We start from the raw sequence: 19,123 nt of genomic DNA on the forward strand, positions 1-19,123 counted from the left end.
AAGAAAGAGTTCCTTGCTTTTAAAGAGAAGCATAAGGAAGAGACAATCTTCTTCTGCCACTGGACATGAAACACCTGCACGTGACAGGCTAGAACTGTAGCTGCCATCTTGCAACTCTGTTGATGCCCAAGCTGAAATGTAAAGAAGGGGACGGCAGACTCATAGAAGAAATATGTGTCTTCGGTGACACTGTTACACTCCTGAATTAGTCAATTCTTCATGTTCCCTTTTTGGGGACTTTTTGTTATATTAGGTGGAGTTGTTCTGGGTGATACAAATGGTTAATGTACTCAATTGCTAACCAAAAGGTTAGAAGTTCAAGTCTATCCAGAGTCACGTCAGAAGAAGGACTTGGAAATCTATTCCGAAAAATCACTCATTGAAAACTGTGGAGCAGCTCTGCTCTGACGCACATGAGGTTGCCATGAGTCAGAATGGACTCTGCTACAACTGGCTAACCGGAGTGGGTTATATTAGGTAATATGTTTTCTTTATTATTTAAGTCATTTTGACGTAAGGTTGAATGCTAACTGAGGCAAAGACAACCTAACTAATTTTGCTAGTTTGAGGAGATTTATATTCCTACAGCCAAAGAGCTTTGCCTAAAACCATTTTCAATGCTCTTTCAGAATTTTTCCATTTGTCCACACCTATAAAACTATGATGTAAGGAGACATGGCCAGTGTTCATAGGCTAGAAAAACAAATTCATTTATCAAGATGTGTCTTATTTCCAGTTCTACTGTTATGTTTTAAAGTTTTTTTTATAACTTAAGTTGATTTAATAGTGTTAGGAAACTAAAGAAAAAAATATCAGTGAAACTGAGATATTGCTAATGAATCTGTCCTTTCCACAGGAACCAGAATAAATTGTCACATCTTTCAGAAAGGAACATGTGAAACCAGGCTTGTGCACCTCCATGTAAGATAGGAATCATCTCAAACTAAAGAAGAACCAGGGCCGGCCCAGGGAATTCTAGGGAAAATGCATGGGAATGCCCTTTTTTTCTCTCTCACTAGGAACATTAAACCATCTACCTCTTCAGAGGCAAACTTCAGTGGTGCCTAGAACCAACTGGATGCTAATGAGGCCTTGGACATAGAGAAAAATGATGTGAGGTTTTTTCCCCAAAAGTAAGACTCTTCAGAACTGCATCTGAGACCTGAGTCTCAGTGGATCTTGGGAAGAATGGGTGAGCAGAAATCTGTGGGCTCCCAGCAGTGGTCAATATCAACCCCAAGTGATCATGCCAAGTTCCCTTGACCCCGGAGAGTCCACAGGGAAATAAGTGGGCAGGGTAAAACATTGTTATCTTTGAGGTTGGGAGACTATAAGATCAGAGCAAATGAAAGCCTCCCTCAAAAGCCTCATCAAAGACAGGAAGTTATCCTGTTTGTTCAATGGGGTCTCACAGGGTTAAAGATCACCTGATTTTCTCCCACCAGGGACTAGACCTGCACCGGAATGATCCACTAAAGAAAAGTAATAACCTGCTTAAGGGAACTAAGAAGGTATAGAAAGAAAGAAGAAACAGAATACATCCCCCAGAAAATAAAGGAGACAGATACCAACTTGAGTTTAAAAAATTAACAAAAGACTTAAGATGATTCAATTGCAGGAAAGAATAGGTATATATATAGTAATCTAATAGATGAATTGATGAGCTCTGAATTCCTGGTCTGCAGGCTCAAGTGCAAGCAACACCTGAAAACATAGCGGAGGTGTAAAAGGGAATAAAAGGTATGAGCTGAAGAGAAGGAATGATTTAAAAACTTGTGGAAGAAAAAAAAATCTTAATCTAAGAAAGACCTAAAATTCTACTCACTGCTCAACAAGTTTCGGGTTGAAATGCTGAGAGGAAAAACAGATTAGGCAGGTCCTATTGAAATTTCTGAACAGGCCACAACTTGTGCATTGTATTGAAAATAAAGCTTATCAAAACACGTGAGGTTCTCTTAAAGCTCTTTCTACAAGGACAACAGTATCTTTAATTTGAGTGTCTCAGAAAAGAAAAATCAATGAGCTGAGCCTATAGCTCACAAAGTTGAAAAAAATTATAAAAATAAATTAGGCTTAAAGATAGAAATAAGGAACAGAAAAAGAAAAGAAGAATTTAAAGAACTAGATAACAAAAATTCAACACAGGATAAAAAAATTGGTTATTTGAAATGACAAATAAAATTAGCAATTTGTAGGAAGACAGATTTCAATAAAAGAGAAGGTACAAATGTACAGTAACAGAGATGAAAAATAGGACATTAATGGAGCTATTAAAGATAACAAAATGATAACATATTATGAACAAATCTGTACAGCAAAAATAGGGAAAAATAAGAGTATTTACACACTTTACTTACGCACAGAAAAACAAAACAATAAGACAGGAAAAGCAAGAATGGCATTTGCCATTCGCTCCTTCAATAATGTACTAGGTGCCGGTGCTTTAAAAAAACAAACAAAAAGTTGAAAACCCCTGATTCATGAAGCTTAAATTCTATTGTATATGGTTATTTAAAACAATTTTAACGTTAATTTCACAGACTTACACAAAATAGTTTATCAGGTTTTTAAATTCTTTTGCATCCGTGGTTATTTCTCTTCTTTAAAAAAAGTATACATTTATTTCTGATTTTCTGATTTCTCCCTTTATGTCTTGAAAAGAGAGCTAAGGTATCTGTTCTAGGATTGTTGTTTAAATAATCATTGCGTGATTTTTATTTATTGTCTTTATTATTTGCCTTATTCTGCACTTAAGTTTATCTTGTTGTTCTTGATTCTTACTTACTCAGTTGAATGCTTAATCATTCAGCTACTTTCTTAGTTGTTGCTATAAACGTATAGGCTATTAAGTTTACTGTGAGCACTGTTTAGAGGTATCCAACCATATTTTATATGTAATGTTTTTATTATTAACATTCTCTGAAATGAATTATTAATATATTTCTGGATTTCCACTTTGACTCAAAAGCTGCTCAAGAGATATTTGCTAGTTGTTTTAGTTAAGGTTCAAGTAAAATTAAATTTCATTAGGTTTAGCCCTCTCCAAGGAAAAACTTCTCTTCTTGGGTTTTCTTGTTACTCAGGTTATACAACTAAGGGCTTCCGTGTTTTTAATTTGTTTTATTATGGAATCTCATTATTCAGCCGAAATATAAATTTTATTTGAAAATTTGTAAAAACTGTGTTAGGTAGAGGAGCCTTGGTGGCACAATGGTTAAAGTGCTAGGCTGCTTACTGATGTGTCAGCAGTTCAAACCCACCAGCGGTTCCAAGGGAGGAAGATGTGGCAGTGGGCTTCCTTAAAGATTTACAGCCTTGGAAACCCTATGGGGCAGTTCTACTTTGTCCTGTAGGGTCTCTATGAGTTAGAATCCACTCCATGGCAGTGGGTTTGGTTTGATTTGTGTTAGGTAATTCTAGGCAGTCCTAAAACGTGCCTAATAAAGGAGGTAGTAGGAATTCATAAATTAAACTCACTGTGAAGTGCTTCTGAACTTACTGACTTCGAAATAAACTTGCTGATTTGTGTGGTCTGTTCCTGTGAATGTAAGCCTCTTTGTTCAAACATTACCATTAAAAAAAAAAGAGAAGGTGATTTCCAGAATTTTAACCAATAACACAATCTGTTATCTCCTGGGTACAGCTATTTACATACTTTAAACTGAATAATGAGCTTCCAGCAATTAAAAAAATGTAACACACTCCAGACCTGTATTGATATGTCCACACACAGAAGACACAATCATGACAAAGTGCAAAATTCATGTGAAATTCTCATTATCACTTGTCTACTAGAAATAATTAACCAAGGGTAACAAGGCAAATCAAATAAAGTATAAACTCTATTAGCTACTGTTAAAATTCTTCATCATTTCATAATACTATACTTAAATCATTAACCAAAGCTGTGTTTTAAAGTTCTCTTATTTGTAATGTTAAAGCCATTGATAGATACAGATCTGATTCACTGGTCAGCAAATTCTTTTAAAATACACTGACCCACGTGCACATTTACTAATGAAGTACAATTAGAAGCACAAAGTTGCCAAGTTTGACCAGGGTATTTAGTTGAATTAATTAAATAGTTATTGTTATCAACACATGCTAGAAACATAGCCTACATTGTCCACCAGGGTAAACCAAAAAAAAAATCCAAGCCCGTTGCCATCGAGTCGATTCTGACTCACAGTGAGTGTGATGGTTAAGATTGTGTGTCAGTTTGGCTAGGCCATGATTCTCAGTGTTTTGGCAGTTGTATAACGTTGTGATCACTTCCCTGTTGAAATTTGATATGTGATCACCCCCATGATGGAATCTGCTGAGTGGTATATGCGGGGGCTGGGGCCTGTGGTGGCTCATTGCCCCCTCAGCCTTCATCTCTCTGCCCTCCACTGCCTGCTTCCTTCCTGCTCATCTTACCAAGGCCTTTGGCTGGTTCTCGACCCTACAGGGGCCTCTTGTTGTCTGACCTCTGGTTCTTGGGACTTGAGCTAGCAGCTTACCGAACAATAATGGGATTTGTCAATCTTGACAGCCTGTGAAAAAGAGTCCTCCTCTCTGGCTTGCCGATCTTGAGTTCACCAGCCCCTGCAGCTACATGAATCAGGAGGAGCCTTTCAGACTTGCCTGCCAGTCTTGGGATCCATTGACCTTGACAGGCTGTGATCCTGGGTTCGCCAGCCCCTGTAGCTGTGTGAATTGGGAGAGGTCTCTATCCTAATCCGTGGATTTAGGACGTTCCAGCTTCTACAATCACATGAGCTGTTTCCTTGATATAAATGTCTCTATATATACATGTATTTATACACTTAACTGGTCTTGCTTCTCTTGAGAACCCAGCCTAAGACAGTGACCCTATAGGACAGAGTAGAATTGCCCCATAAGGTTTCTAAGGAGCAGCTGGTGGATTCAAACTGCTGACCTTTTGGTTAGCAGCTGTCTTAGTCATCTGGTATTGCTACCCCAGAAATACCACAAGTGAATGGCTTTAACAAAGATAAATTTATTTTCTTGCAGTCTAGTAGGTCGGAAGTCCAAATTCGGGGCATCAGCTGTAGGGGAAGGCTTTCTCTCTCTGTCAGCTCTGGAGGAATGTCCTTCTCATCAATCTTCTCCTGGACTAGGATCTTCTTCACGCAGGAACACCAGGTCCAAAGGACACGATCTGCTCCCAGTACTGCTTTCTTGGTGGTATGAGGTCCCCAAATCTCTGCTTACTTCCCTTTCCTTTAATCACTTCTATGATAAAAGGTGGTGCAGGTGACACCCCATGGAAACTCCCTTTACATTGGATTAGGGATGTAACCTGAGCAAGGGTATTGCATCCCACCCTAATCCTCTTTAACTACAGACAGAGATTATGATTTATAACACAGGAAAATCATAAAATGGAGGACAACTACGCAATACTGAGAACCATGGCCTAACCGAGGTGACGCGTATTTTGGGGGGAAACAATTCAATCCATGACAGTAGCCAGGTTCTTACCCACTTCATCACAGGCCTGCCCATGACAGTCATACTCTCTAGGATACCCCCTTCCTTGGACGTGCTGGAAACTTACCGACAACCTGACCTCCATTTTCTAATGGCCTGTTACTGACCAATCTCTCTAACTGAAACATACTTTTAACCCATTATACTTTGTTTTATAATATAAAATACAAAACTCAAGTGCAATGTAGGATGCAGATGAAGATCCGGGTTTTAATAGCTTTAAAAGAATTTTGGGGGATGATTATGAAAAGCTTAATATGAATTGGATATTTTATTGTTGTTGAATAGACTGCCGGAAGAACAAACAAATCAGTTTTAGAAGAAATAAAACCAGAATGCTCCTTAGAAGCAAGGATGATGAAATTTTGTCTTGCTTACTTTAGATGAGTCGGAATTGACTCGACGGCACTGGGTTTATCATCAGGTTTCATGGATTGAAACTGTGTCCCCCCAAAATATCTGTCAACTTGGCTGGGTCATGATTCCAAGTATCGTGTGATTGTCTACCGTTTTGTCATCTGATGTGATTTTCCTATGTGTTGAAAATCTTACCTCTATGATGTTGATGAGATGGTATTAGTAGCAGTTATGTTAGTGAGCCAGGACTCAATCTACAAGATTCGGTTATATCTTGAGCCAACCTCTTTTGAGATATAAAAGAGAAAAGTGACCAGAGAGACAGGGGGAACCTATACCACCAAGAAACAAGAGCCAGGAGAATAGCACGTTCTTTGGACTTGGAATCCCTGCACTGAGAATCTCCTTAACCGGGGAAGATTGATGACAAGAACCTTCCCCCAAAGTCGACAGAGAGAGAAAGCCTTCCCCTGGAACTTGCACCCTGAATTCAGACTTCTAGCCTCCTAGACTCTGAGAGAATAAATTTCTGTTTGTTAAAGCCATCCACTTGTGGTAGTTCTATTACAGCAGCCCTATGTAACTAAGTTATCAGGAAAGGCCAATCCATAGAAAAGAACATCATGTTTGGTAAAGTAGAGGGTCAACAAAAATGAGGAAAACCCTCAATGTAATGGATTGACACAATACCACAACAATGGGCTCAAACATAACAAAAATCATGAAGCCGGTGCAGGACTGGGCAATGTTTCACTCTGTTACACATAAGGTTGACACGAGCTGGAGCTGGCTCAATAGCAACCAACAACGATTTTTATTGTTAGTCATCTTAGTGTAATAATAATATTGTATTACATAGGAGGATGTTCTTTTTCTTAGGCAACACATGCTGAACAATTTAGGGATAAAGTGTCATCACACCTGCAACTTACTTTGAAATAGTCCAACAGAAAAGGAATAGATAGATACAACTGTTTGATAGACATGTAGTTGAGACAAATATTGAAAACAAACAAACAAACACATAAACAAATGCTGAATCTAAGCTATGGGTAAACGGTTATTCATTTTACTATTACTTCAACTTTTCTATATGCTTGGAAAATTTTATAACCAAAAAAAGGAACAAAAGCTCAGTCACCTTTTCCTATCTACAAGTTCTTGTAGAAAGCCCAGATTGAAGAATGGATCTTCACTCTTAGTCCATGTACATTACAATCTCATCCTTTTCCTAAAAAATAAAAATGATGATGTAAAATTGGGCTCAAAAGTAGCTTTTTGAGTTAGACATTATCTCTCGTTTATAGCTCCATACTTGCAATTGAGCTTACGGTGTAAAACTAACCTAGCTAAACAACTGTACCAGCTTTTATGCTGCTTCTTGCTTCTGCTCTTTCTCAGAGAGGACAGACCAGCTATGTTCAACTCGTACTCCTTCACAGCCTATGTCCATCACATGCTCTGTCTATATCGGATTTTTAAAATCACATAGTATCTGTCAGTTTCCCATCAGAAAGGCACTCGGCAATGAGACTAGAAGACAAAAGGAGTGGTTTATGTTCAAATAGGAAAGACCTAGATCAAGCACCCTGGGACCTCTGATAGAGGTGTCTGTGGGGATCGCAGGGTCTAAATGTTAAATGCCTTGAGCTCAGAAGCCATGGAAAATACACTCATGGCTGAGCCTGGTATGGAAGAAGTAATTACTGCCTTAGAATAAACTCCATTTTAGAATGACCCAATGAAGACTTAAATAGCAAGCACTTCAGCAGTTATCATGATACGTTGAAAAGCAGAGGCCCTGTTTCAATTTTCTTACATTGCATAGGTCACATGATTTTTGAGCCATCCCAGAAGAAGATAAGGGTGCCCAAGATCACCACCACCCTTCAGCTAATCGCTGAGACTGAATATCCAGCCAGACAGGTAAGTGAGGGCTGAGCCAGATTTAATGTGATTTAGAAAAATAAGAAAACTCGATGTGTCCTGCTCTTGAGCGAATAGAATAACTCTTTCATAGCAATCTGTTCTTTCCAATTAGGCCACTGCTTTTTTCTACTTGTATTACATGTGCATTATTTGCTTATTTGTTATTGTCCTTCTTCCCACATCTTCCCAAATTCCATGAGAGCAGAAGCTGTGTCTGTTTAACTCCTGAATACCTAAAATATAGCACAGTACTAGACGTGTTATCCGAAAAAACCCAATGCCGTCGAGTGTCGAGTAGATTCCAACTCATAGCAACCCTACAGGACAGACTAGAACTACCCCACAGTTTCTATCGTCTTGGTTAGCAGCCAGTCTCTTAACCACTGCACCACCAGGGCTCCACCAGACGTATTACAGATGTTCAATTCACTGAACGAATCAATGCAATATCCATTACGTGTTACTTGTGTGTGTGTGTGTGTATGTGCGTGTCTGATATAAAATCAAGAATTTAGGCTAGTTGATCTAAAAAAAATTTTTTTTAATAAAAAAGAATTTAGGCTGCTTTATCTAAATATGCATTTACCCATTTATAGCTATACACACAACAGTTTAGAGTCATTTCTCACATTTCCCACTATTTCAGCATCCTTCTGTACCAAAATCTTATCAGCGTGTCTTAGGTTGCTATTATGTAGCACTTATGGTAATTTAATTAATTATGATGCAGTGTGGCAAGTGTGATGCACCTGAATTAATTAATCAGAATTAATCAGTTGGAGTTAGCTAATTATTCTGTACAGTTACCTTGTCTGTATTATATCTTAGATTGTATTAGAAGCATAAAAGCTGTCAGAAATGATCCCCAATTAGCAACATCAGGGACTTCAGGATATGTGCTTAGTGGGCACTGATAAAACAGATCCGCTGTCTTTGCGTATACAAGGAGGAGAAGGTGGCCAAGCCAGGAGTCCATGGTGCAGCCCTCAGGTTTGGATCCTGTTAAACTCATCTCTCTTCATTCCAGAGGAATCCTGCTGTCTGAACAGCCCCACAGAGAATGCTGATATTATGACAAGAATTATCAAATACACATTGGGGTGACCCATTGATACAAGGGGTGAGGTGCACCCTAGGGCAGAGAAAAAGGCTTCTCCCACCAGTAGAAAATTATTACAACTATTGCTAACGTCTATGCTATTGGAGGAGCCTTATCTAAGACTCGCTCTTCTTGTAACCTACCACCTGGTAGTTAGATGGAGAGGGTAGGTGTCAAAGTCTTCTTCTAACTCCATCATCAGAGGATATAGATACTCACAAAAATAAACAGATATTTGCTACAGCTATCATTCTAGCAAAGAGATATCATAGTCTCGTTGAGGGCTTGTGATGTAAAACTCAATGTTATTTTTCTTGTTTTTCAATCAAGTTCAGATCCTTACAATTCAATAAAATGCACTTTTAAAATATTCCTGAACATATTAAGTGTAAAATGTATGGTGGAGAAAGTTGTGCATAGTATGCTACCATTTATCTAAGAAGGGGGTCAGTGGGGATATGGATGAAAGAGAGAAAGAAAAGAAAGGAAGAGACTTATTTTCTAAGCAGGCTGCCCTTTCAGTCTGCTTCTTTACAACTGAAATATTTTAGATACATTTTCCTTATTTCAAGCAAATTTACACGTGGACTTCTAACACCATATCATCAGAAAAGATTTCTGCAGTCAAGTAGAAGAGAAGAAAAATATTTTTAAAATCATATACAAAAAAGGAACTCTGCAAGTAAATTTTTTTTAATGTTAAGTACAATAAAACCCACAATATTGTCCAAAGCTCCTTTCTATTAAAAAATTATTCCTCTTATACTTTAGTTCAATAAAATACGTGCTAATTGTGACAAGTCGAACAATGTTGAGTTGTATACCAGCTAATGATCTTTCCTTCCTGTGGCAATCTCTTCCCCCCGGTTACTAAATATCAAGAGTTTAATGAAACCCTGGTACCGTAGTGGTTAAGAGCTATGGCTGCTGACCAAAAGGTCGGCAGTTTGAATGTACCAGGCACTCCTTGGAAACTCTATGGGGCAGTTCTACTCTGTCCCATAGGGTTGCTATGAGTCAGAACTGACTAGACAACAATGGGTTTTTTTTTGTTTTTTGTTTTTTTTTTTGTTTTTTATATATATATATATATATACTGTATATACAATCAGATAATATACAAATTCTATACAAACAAGGTACCACCTCTCTCTCTCTGTCTCCGTCTGTATGTTTTTCTATATAAAAAAAAACAAACCAAACCTGTTGCCATCAAGTCGATTCTGACTCATAGTGACCTTATAGGACAGAGTAGAACTGCCCCATAGGATTTCCAAGGAGCGCCTGGTGGATTCTAACTGCCAACTTTTTGATTAGCAGCCATAGCTCTTAATCAGTACACCTCCAGAGTTTTCACTTTATAATATACATATATATATATATATATACATATATATATATATATAGTTGTTGCTGTATGCCATGGAGTTGATTCTGACTCACAGTGACCCTATGGGACAAGTAGAACTGCCCTGTTAGGGTTTCCTAGGCTGTAATCTTTACAGGAGCAGATCGCCAAATCTTTTGTCCCGTGGAGCCAGTGGTCAGTTCAAATCACCCAACCTTTCGATTAGCAGCTAAGCACTTAAACGTTACACCATATACATATATATATACCCACATACCGTAAACACACATACATATACACACATATACCCATATGTCTCCTAAAGGAGCCTGTCCTCAGGCCCCCAGAGTGTGCCAGCTTCTGTATATGGGGTGTGGTACTTCATCAGTGTATGGATGGGGCATACCAAGCACAGAAAGCCTTTGTAGAAGCAAGGAACATTCAGGCGAGCAGTGAAAACATCATATGGCAAAATATATTAGGACCCAGGAGAGTCCAAAAAGCAAAAATTAATCTTAAACCTGTGGCAAAATGAGTTTTTTGCCTTGATTCTTTGGAAAAACAGCTTGAGAAATTTTCCCCCTAAACTCTGAGCTTAGTTTTTACACCAGAGCATTTGTTACATTTGTCCAGGTTGATGGATATTTCCTGGGTAAGCTGTGAATAATCGTTGTTTCATACTTTATGTCTGGTCCTGGGCTGCAGCCTGCCGTATGATTGCTATGCACCTTGCAGTGATTGGGCAATAGACAATGCAAATGAGGTGACTATAGCTTACTATGCAAATGAAGTATCTGTGGTCTACCTAGAGGGGATTGGTCAATTTGTGACTCTTTTGGGAGGGGCCATGCCTTGAAATTGACAAGGAGTTGTATACATATTCTGCGAACCCCACATAGGTTTTTCAGAGGGAAAGAAGCAGGAAGAATCAGAAGGAAGAAAGAAGAGAGAAGGAACAGAGGGAGAACAGGCAAAGAACCTCCTAAAAGAGCTGTAACATGGGTGAAGGGCTGTAACACTGAAAACAGTGAGAGGACCAGAAGGGGCCCAGTGGCAGAGCTGGTGGCAACAGATGGTAGGGCCAAGAGGAGGCTGTCCTCAAGGCCTGAGAGGAGCTTGTCCTCAGGTGGCCAAAGGAAGGCCTGTCCTCAGGGGGTCAAGGGAAGGCCTGCCTGTAAGTAGCCGAGAGAGCTGTCCTACACTGAAAGAGGAAGACTGCCTGCATGCTTGCTGACACTGATCCTGATCCCAAGTTGTACCCTGTTGCTTCCTTAATAAATCATTTAAGTATGGACTGTGAGTTCTGTGTGGCCATTGCAATGGATTATGGAACCCAGAAGAGAAGTACAGAGTGCTGTGGGAGGAATGGCTGGTGTCAGAATTGGTTAAAAGTTTGGAGGGTAGAGGTATGTCTGACCTCTACCTCATAGGGATCAGCTTTGGGCTCATCTTGATTCTCCTTATTCCCCCTGAAGTTCGAGAGGTTCTAACAATACCATTACTACTACTACCACCATTTTCCAACCTGACAATTCAACACATACAAGCACACACACGTACAGAGCAAGCAGCTGTGGAGAAGAAACTGGAAAGCAAATTAGTTAAAGTAGATTTGGGCAATGTCCTGATGGAGTCCAACCACTTTCTAGGACAAATCCTGACAAGATTTAAAAAAAAAATTAAATCCGCAGTTGCAGCAACAGTAGCAGCAGCAGCAGCAGGAAATGTGGAGTTGGTGGAAACTGACCCATTTTAACCTCCGTAGACAAGAAAAAAACATTCTCTCTATGTATATATGTATGTGTGTCTTTCAATCTCAACTCTTCCTTTTTATATAACATCTGCCACAAATGTTGGCAAGCGTGTGGGGAAATTGAAACTCTTGCCAATTGGTGGCAGGAATGCAAAATGGTACAGCCATTGTGGAAAACAGTGTGACGGTTCCTGAAAAAACTAAAAATAGAACTATCATATGACCCAGCAATTCCGTTCCTCCGTATATACCTAAAAGACTTGAAAGCAGAGACTCAAACAGAGCCCTGAACACCAATGTTCATTGCAGCACTATTCGCAATAGCCAGAAAGTGGAAATAACCTAAATGCCCTTCAACAATGAATGGATGAACAAAAAGTGGTACATACAGACAATGGAATACTACTCAGCCCATAGGAAAAATAAAGTCTTCATGCATGCTACAATATGGATGGAGATGGAAGACATTATACTGAGTGAAATAAATCAATTACAAAAGGACAAATATTGTGCAATCTCACTTATATAAAAAAGACAAATGTATAGAGAACAAAGTTTATTAGTAGTTACCAGGGGTGGGAGAGAGGGAGAAATGGAGGGTTAACAGTGATGAAAATATTACATTGATTAAGGATAGGGTTGCACAGCTGATTATTGTAATATCTGTAAAATGTTGAATTGGCAAAAGTTGTGTGATAGATATATTTACAACAATGACCCAAAAAAAAAAAAAAAGAGTAGCTGCAAAGTCTGATTATGTACAACCAAACACCTCGTGGGATTTGGTTTCTTGGTTTGGAGGTTTAGGGTCACGGTTTCATGGGACATCCCAGTTAATTGGCCTAATAACATGCTTAGTGCCTCTGTTCTACCATCCAGTTTGATGCATAGCACCTGGGGTCTTAAAAGCTTGCAAGTGGCCACCCACGTGAAAACAACTGGTCTCTATTTACCTGGTACAACAGAGAAAGAAGGAGTGTCAGGAATGGGAGGAGGATATGGAATGAGTGCTAATTGCCTCCATGAACAACTGCCTCCTTTGAAGAAGAAACTGGATGGTGCCCAGCTACCATTACTGAACATTTTCATCAAAGATTTTATCGAAGAATCCTGATCAAAAGGAGGAAATATAGAACAGAATTTCAAATACTCATGGATTCCAGACTTCCTGGAGCCATTAATTTTGCATGAACCCCTGAACCTATCGCCCTGAGATAATCCTTAAACCTTAAACCAAAAATATTCCCCGAGGTCTTCTTGAAACCATAGAATAGTTTACCTTAACAAGTAAAGAATGTCTGCCTCGAGCATTATGTTCATTTAAGAACTATCTATATGGGATCAAATTGACAACAGCAACTCGAAAGATTAGATAGGATCTTTAGGGGGCGGTGAGTTTATTTTATTGGGGAGGAACAACCCAGAAAAGGAGGATGAGAATGGTTATACAACTCAAAGAATGTAATCAATGCCACTAAATGGTACATGTAGAAACTGTTGAATCTGTGTAAATTTTCTGTGTATATTCCCAACATCATCAACAAAATTATACATTAAAAAGATTAAAAATGTATATAAAAATTATTAGACATAAAAAAAGCAAAAATTGTAGCCCATAATCAAGAGGAAAAAGTCAAAACAAGCAGACCACAGATAACCTGTATATTAAAATAGCAAATAACTTAAAAATAAATATTATAAATATGTATGTAAAAGAATTCACAAAAAAAGATGGGTAGAATGAGTGGAGAGAGGGAGCATGTTAGGAGAGAAAAAGAAAGTCTGAGAAATAGCAGGATGAAAATGTGAGAGCTGATATGTGAAATTAAAAAAAATTGGCTGGGTTTAACATCAGAAGAAAGGTTCGATAGTAATCATCCAAACTAAAGCACAGAGAGGGAAAAAATTGAATAAAAGAAATGAAAAGAACATCAGTGACTCCTGGGCTATATCAATAGCCCAACATATTTGTAATTGGAATTACAAAAGGAGAGGAGAGAAGAATAGAGCAGAAAAAATACTTAAGGAAATAACGATTGAAAAATTTCATGAAGTTGATGGAAAAATTAACTCTAATAATCTATTTTGTCCTTCTACTCTTGGCCAATGAATGGTTAAAATAGTTAAATAGTTAAAATTCCAAACCTGGAATTTTCCATGTAACAGAACATCTAAGTAAATGTAAATCCCATCATCTCCTTTTCCTCTTTATCTGCATGTAAATATGTTCACTTTCATTATCCCTAAGTTTCAAGCGAAAGAGAAGAAGGAAATATTAGAATTGACTTTGTCACTATTTGCATTGTTAACCTGGAGGAGGTGACATTATTAAATAAATAAAGGTGAGGTTATCCAATAATGATGGACGTTGTTGATTATAGCTGCAGAACGTGACCCAAATGCATAAATAAATCTGACTTGAGAAACAATCTGATTAAAGTGTATGTCAGAATCATGATTATAAGGTTAAGACTTTTAAGAAAATTGTTTTTAGAAAATGTCCAATGGCTTCTTCTATACAAAGTATATAAGAACTGGGCTGAGAGCAAGCCCCACCCTCCCTTCCTGTGGACTCCACGCCCCAATAAAAGGAGGCAGTTCTTTGCCTTGACACCAGTTGCTAATCTTTTTCACCATGCTAATATGTACCGAATTTTACAACCAAGTGTAATTACTTAAGCAATTAAAACTGAACAAACTCAGCAACTTCTCTAGCTCGGAATTAGGCTCATGTATTCATTCAACTTTAGAACAAAGCTACAAACTTTGAATCAAACTGTCAACTGCCAGTTACTGTGCTAAGAGCTGAATAAAACATTTCATTTTCATTCTCCTTTAGGAATTTCTTCTACTAGTTCTCTTATCTCTTAAATATTCAAATTCCTCAAGCTAGGTCTCAGGCTGTCTTTTCCTTCTAGGCTTTCCCCTAGAGATTCCCATCCACTCTTGTGGTATCATTGATGACTGCTCAAATGCCTACTGGAGCCCAGAGATCTCTTCCAAAATCTAATGGCCTATTCAACATTTCCTACTGGATATTATATCATTCAAGTTTCTCTTAGATGCAAGCAGCAGAAGCCATCTTTGGCTAATTTAAATAGAAGATTATTTTATTAAAAATATTTTGGGTAACAACCAGAGTTTCTGGGAAAGATTGGAGGATCAAGCTTGGAGGCTACGTAAGTATGAAAAAAACTCCCCAAATCACAATGCAGAATTGGGACCATAAAGATACCATTGCTGCTACCACTGGACTTAGATGCTTCCACTTGGGCTGCCATTTGCAACAGTGTACCTGGGATCTTACTGCTAACAAACACAGCTTCTGGAGGCCCTGGACCCTGGATGCATCCGCTGCTGTTGCTCACTGCTGACACCTGCGTTAACATGAGATGTTTTGTGGCCTAGCTTTTCCACGTCACCAGCTCCAAAGTCGGGAGCAAAGGTGTCCCTTGACAGAGTCCTGATCCCTTATAGAACTCGCATTCATCCCATAGAGGAAGATGGCCTCTGCCTCATGAGATGGAGAGTTGCCTAAGCAAAAGAAGAGGGTTCAAGTGCTGGGCAGCCTAAAAGAATGAAAAATACCTGATACATTGTTTCATAAGTACTTCAAACTTGTTATGAACATAAATTGAACTCCTGATCTTTCTCTTCTTAAAACCTGCTTTTTATATTTTCTTCTAACCATCCAAGTAGTAAAGGCAGAAATAAAGGAATGAATGCACTTGGCTGCTAACCAGAAGGTTGGAGTCCACCCAAAAGAGCCAGAGAAGAAAGCTCTGGGGATCTGTTTCTGAAAAGCCAGGCATTGAAAACCCCATGGAGCACAGCTCTACCCTGACACACATGAGGTCGTCAAGACTTGGATGGAGTTGACTCCACAAGCAAATGATTAGTGGTAGTCACACACTTAGTTGTCACACAGGTAGAAGAAGAGTGACAAGGAAAATGTTTCTCTCAGCCAAAGTATAAATAGATATCCACAGTGTCTTGGTCATCTAGTGCTGCTATAACAGAAATACCACAAGTGGATGGCTTTAACAACAAGAAATTTATTCTCTCACAGTCTAGTAGGTTAGACTGAATAAAGAACTGAAAAACCAAGCCCCTTGCCGTTGAGTCAATTCCAACTCATAGCAACCCTATAGGACAGAGTAGAACTGCCCCACAGGGTTTCCAAGGAGAGGCTGGTGGATTCACACTGTCAACCTTTTGGTTAGCAGTTGAGCTCTTAACCACTGCACCACCAGGATCCAAATAAAGAATAGTGGGGAAAAAGGAGCTGAATTTTCATTTTTCCATAACTTACATAAATATAATTATGAGCATTCATATTCAAAATATTTACAAAAAGGTACTCCGTACTTTGGACAGCGTTATGGAAGTTTACAATGGCTTTAGATTTCTATGTACTTAGAATCATGGAACAGTTTTGGTGGAAGAGAACTTTGAGATCAACTAGTCTACCTCCCGCCCCCTCCGTTTTGAAGATGAGGAAACCAAGACCCAGAAAGGTGAAAAGTCATACCAAGATCACAGAACTCCTTAAACTGTGGAATAAAGAATCATTTTCAATAGCAGCTCACATATATTTTAAAGATGATTGAATAAAATGATATATTTTTAGGAGGAAACTGTGATTCTTGATAGAAATATAACCACATTTGTAGGCAAAAAAAGAAAAAGAAATATTTTATATAGACTGAATTCAAATTATAAATTGCATCATTATATTAAGTAACTAATAAATATGGATAAAAATACTTATAAAGTAAAAATACTTATAAGTTTAAAAAAATTGTCTTTTGAAATTTCTGAGTTTACAGGTGAAACAACAGAGATTACACTGAGGATTATTTAATTTCAGAACCTGAGTTATAGTTCTTGATGTCAGAAATCTAACTTAATACTTTGCTTGTCTTCCTTTTATGAGACCAAAGAAGTAGGGACCCTTGACAAAATTGTCCAGTGATAGTCATATATGGTCACTGGATTAACTATAGGTGTAGGGTCTCTACGAAATGTTAAAGTAGGATGAGTAATGAGAAAGAGGAGTTATGTTTTAGTTATTATAAAGTTAATGACCAGAAATATATCCAGGAAAACTCATTGCACTAACAAGTCCACCCAACATTTTCACTCCATTACCAATCTGGTACTCTGGTACCATTTTAATTAAGCTTTCTCAGACCCTTTGTCTTGAAAAGGAGAAGTCTTGCTAACAGTTTTAAAAAAAAACAAATCCATCTGTTAGCCAATTGCAGCAAATTGATTAGCACAATTATGCTTATTTTATATACGATATTTAGGCTCAAGTTAAAGCAGACCAAACAATAAAAGAGTTACTACTTAATAAGAACTCCTGAAGTGGGGAATTGCCAGGACTCATTGTTGACAGTGAATCATGTTGACATCAAGGACACAGGTTCTTTTTAATATACTCTGTTCTGCCTCACTATCTTGCTTGAACTTCTGACTATTCCCCGTCGATGTATGACTGCAGTCATTTTTAAATTATCTTCAGCAAAATTTTGCTTGCATATGATAATGATATTATTCAATAATTTCCACATTCTGTTTGGTCACTTTTCTTTGAATTGGGCACAAATATGGATCTCTTCCAGTTGGTTGGCCAAATAGCTATCTTCCAAATTTCTTGAAATAGATACGTAAATGCTCCAGAGTTGAATCTGTCTGTTGAAGCATCTTTCTTGGTATTCCATCAATTCCCGGAGCCTTGTTTATCATCATTCCCTTCAGTGTGACTTGTACTTCTTCCTTCAGTACCGGTGGTTCTTGTTCATATGCTACCTCCTGAAGTAGTTGAATGTTGACCCATTCTTCTTGGTACAGTGACACTGTATTCCTTCCATCTTCTGATGCTTTCTGCATCATTCAAATGTTTGCCCATGGAATTCTTCAATATTGCAACTCGAGGCTTGAATTTTCTCTTCAGTTCTTTCAGCTTGAGAAATGCCAATTGCATTTATCCATTTTGGTTTTCTAACTCTAGGTCTTTGTACAATTCATTATAATATTTTACCTTGTCTTCTTGAGCCACCCTTTGAAATCTGTTCAGATCTTTTTCTTCATCATTTCTTCTGTTCTCTTTAGCTACTCTACATTCAAGAGCAAGTTTCAGGTAAAAGACTACAGCTTTTAGTATGGATTACATCTGAACACAAAGAAAATAAAAATCCTCACCACTGGACCAATAAATAACATCATGATAAATGTGAAGAAATTGAAGTCATCAAGGATTTCATTTTTCTTGGATCAGCAACATTCAATGCCCATGGAAGCAGTAGTCAAGAAATCAAATGCCATATTGCATTGAGTAAATCTGCAAAAGACCTCTTTAAAGCGTTAAAAAGCAAATGCCTTACTTTGGTAACTAAGGTGGACCTGACCAGGGTCTTTTTCATCACCTTATATACATAGGAAAAGTGCACAATGAAAAAGGAAGCTGAAGAAGAATGGATGCCTTTGAACTGCGGTGTTGGCAAAGAATATTGAGTATGCCATAGACTGCCTGAAGAATGAACAAGTCAGTCCTGGAGGAAGTACAGCCAGAATGCTTCTTAGAAGCAAGGGTGGTGAGACTTGGTCCCGCTTACTTTGGACACGTCATCAGGAGAGACCAATTGCTGGGGAAAGACATCATTCTTGGTAAAGTAGAGGGTCAGCCAAAAGAGGGAGACCCTCAATTAGATGGATTGACACAGTAGCTGTAACAATGGGCTCAAACATCCTTGATTGTAAGGACGGGGCAGAAACGGGCAACATTTTATTCTGTTATACATAAGGTTGCTATGAGTTAGAATTGACTCCAACGTACCTAACAACATCTCCTAACCTAATCTATGTTTAGAGACTTGCATGATCATTGACATAGAGGAATGCTCAACTCATTTACACTTCAAGGAATATGTTCTGGAAATGAAGGTCAAGAAAAATGCCAGTGTGTAACATTAATCCAAGTGCTGGTCATATCTCATTTGTTTTTAAAAAAATAAGCATAATGATGATTTTTTAAAAAAGGAACCACAGGTACCTGGTGCAAGGAGTTAAAGATAAGGCACAATCCTATCAGCCAGAGTAGCAGGTCCATGGAAATGGTTCTTTGGCTTCCACTGAT

The sequence above is a fragment of the Loxodonta africana genome, chromosome 23 (genome assembly GCF_030014295.1).
Source record: "Loxodonta africana isolate mLoxAfr1 chromosome 23, mLoxAfr1.hap2, whole genome shotgun sequence".
Classification (NCBI taxonomy): domain Eukaryota; kingdom Metazoa; phylum Chordata; class Mammalia; order Proboscidea; family Elephantidae; genus Loxodonta; species Loxodonta africana.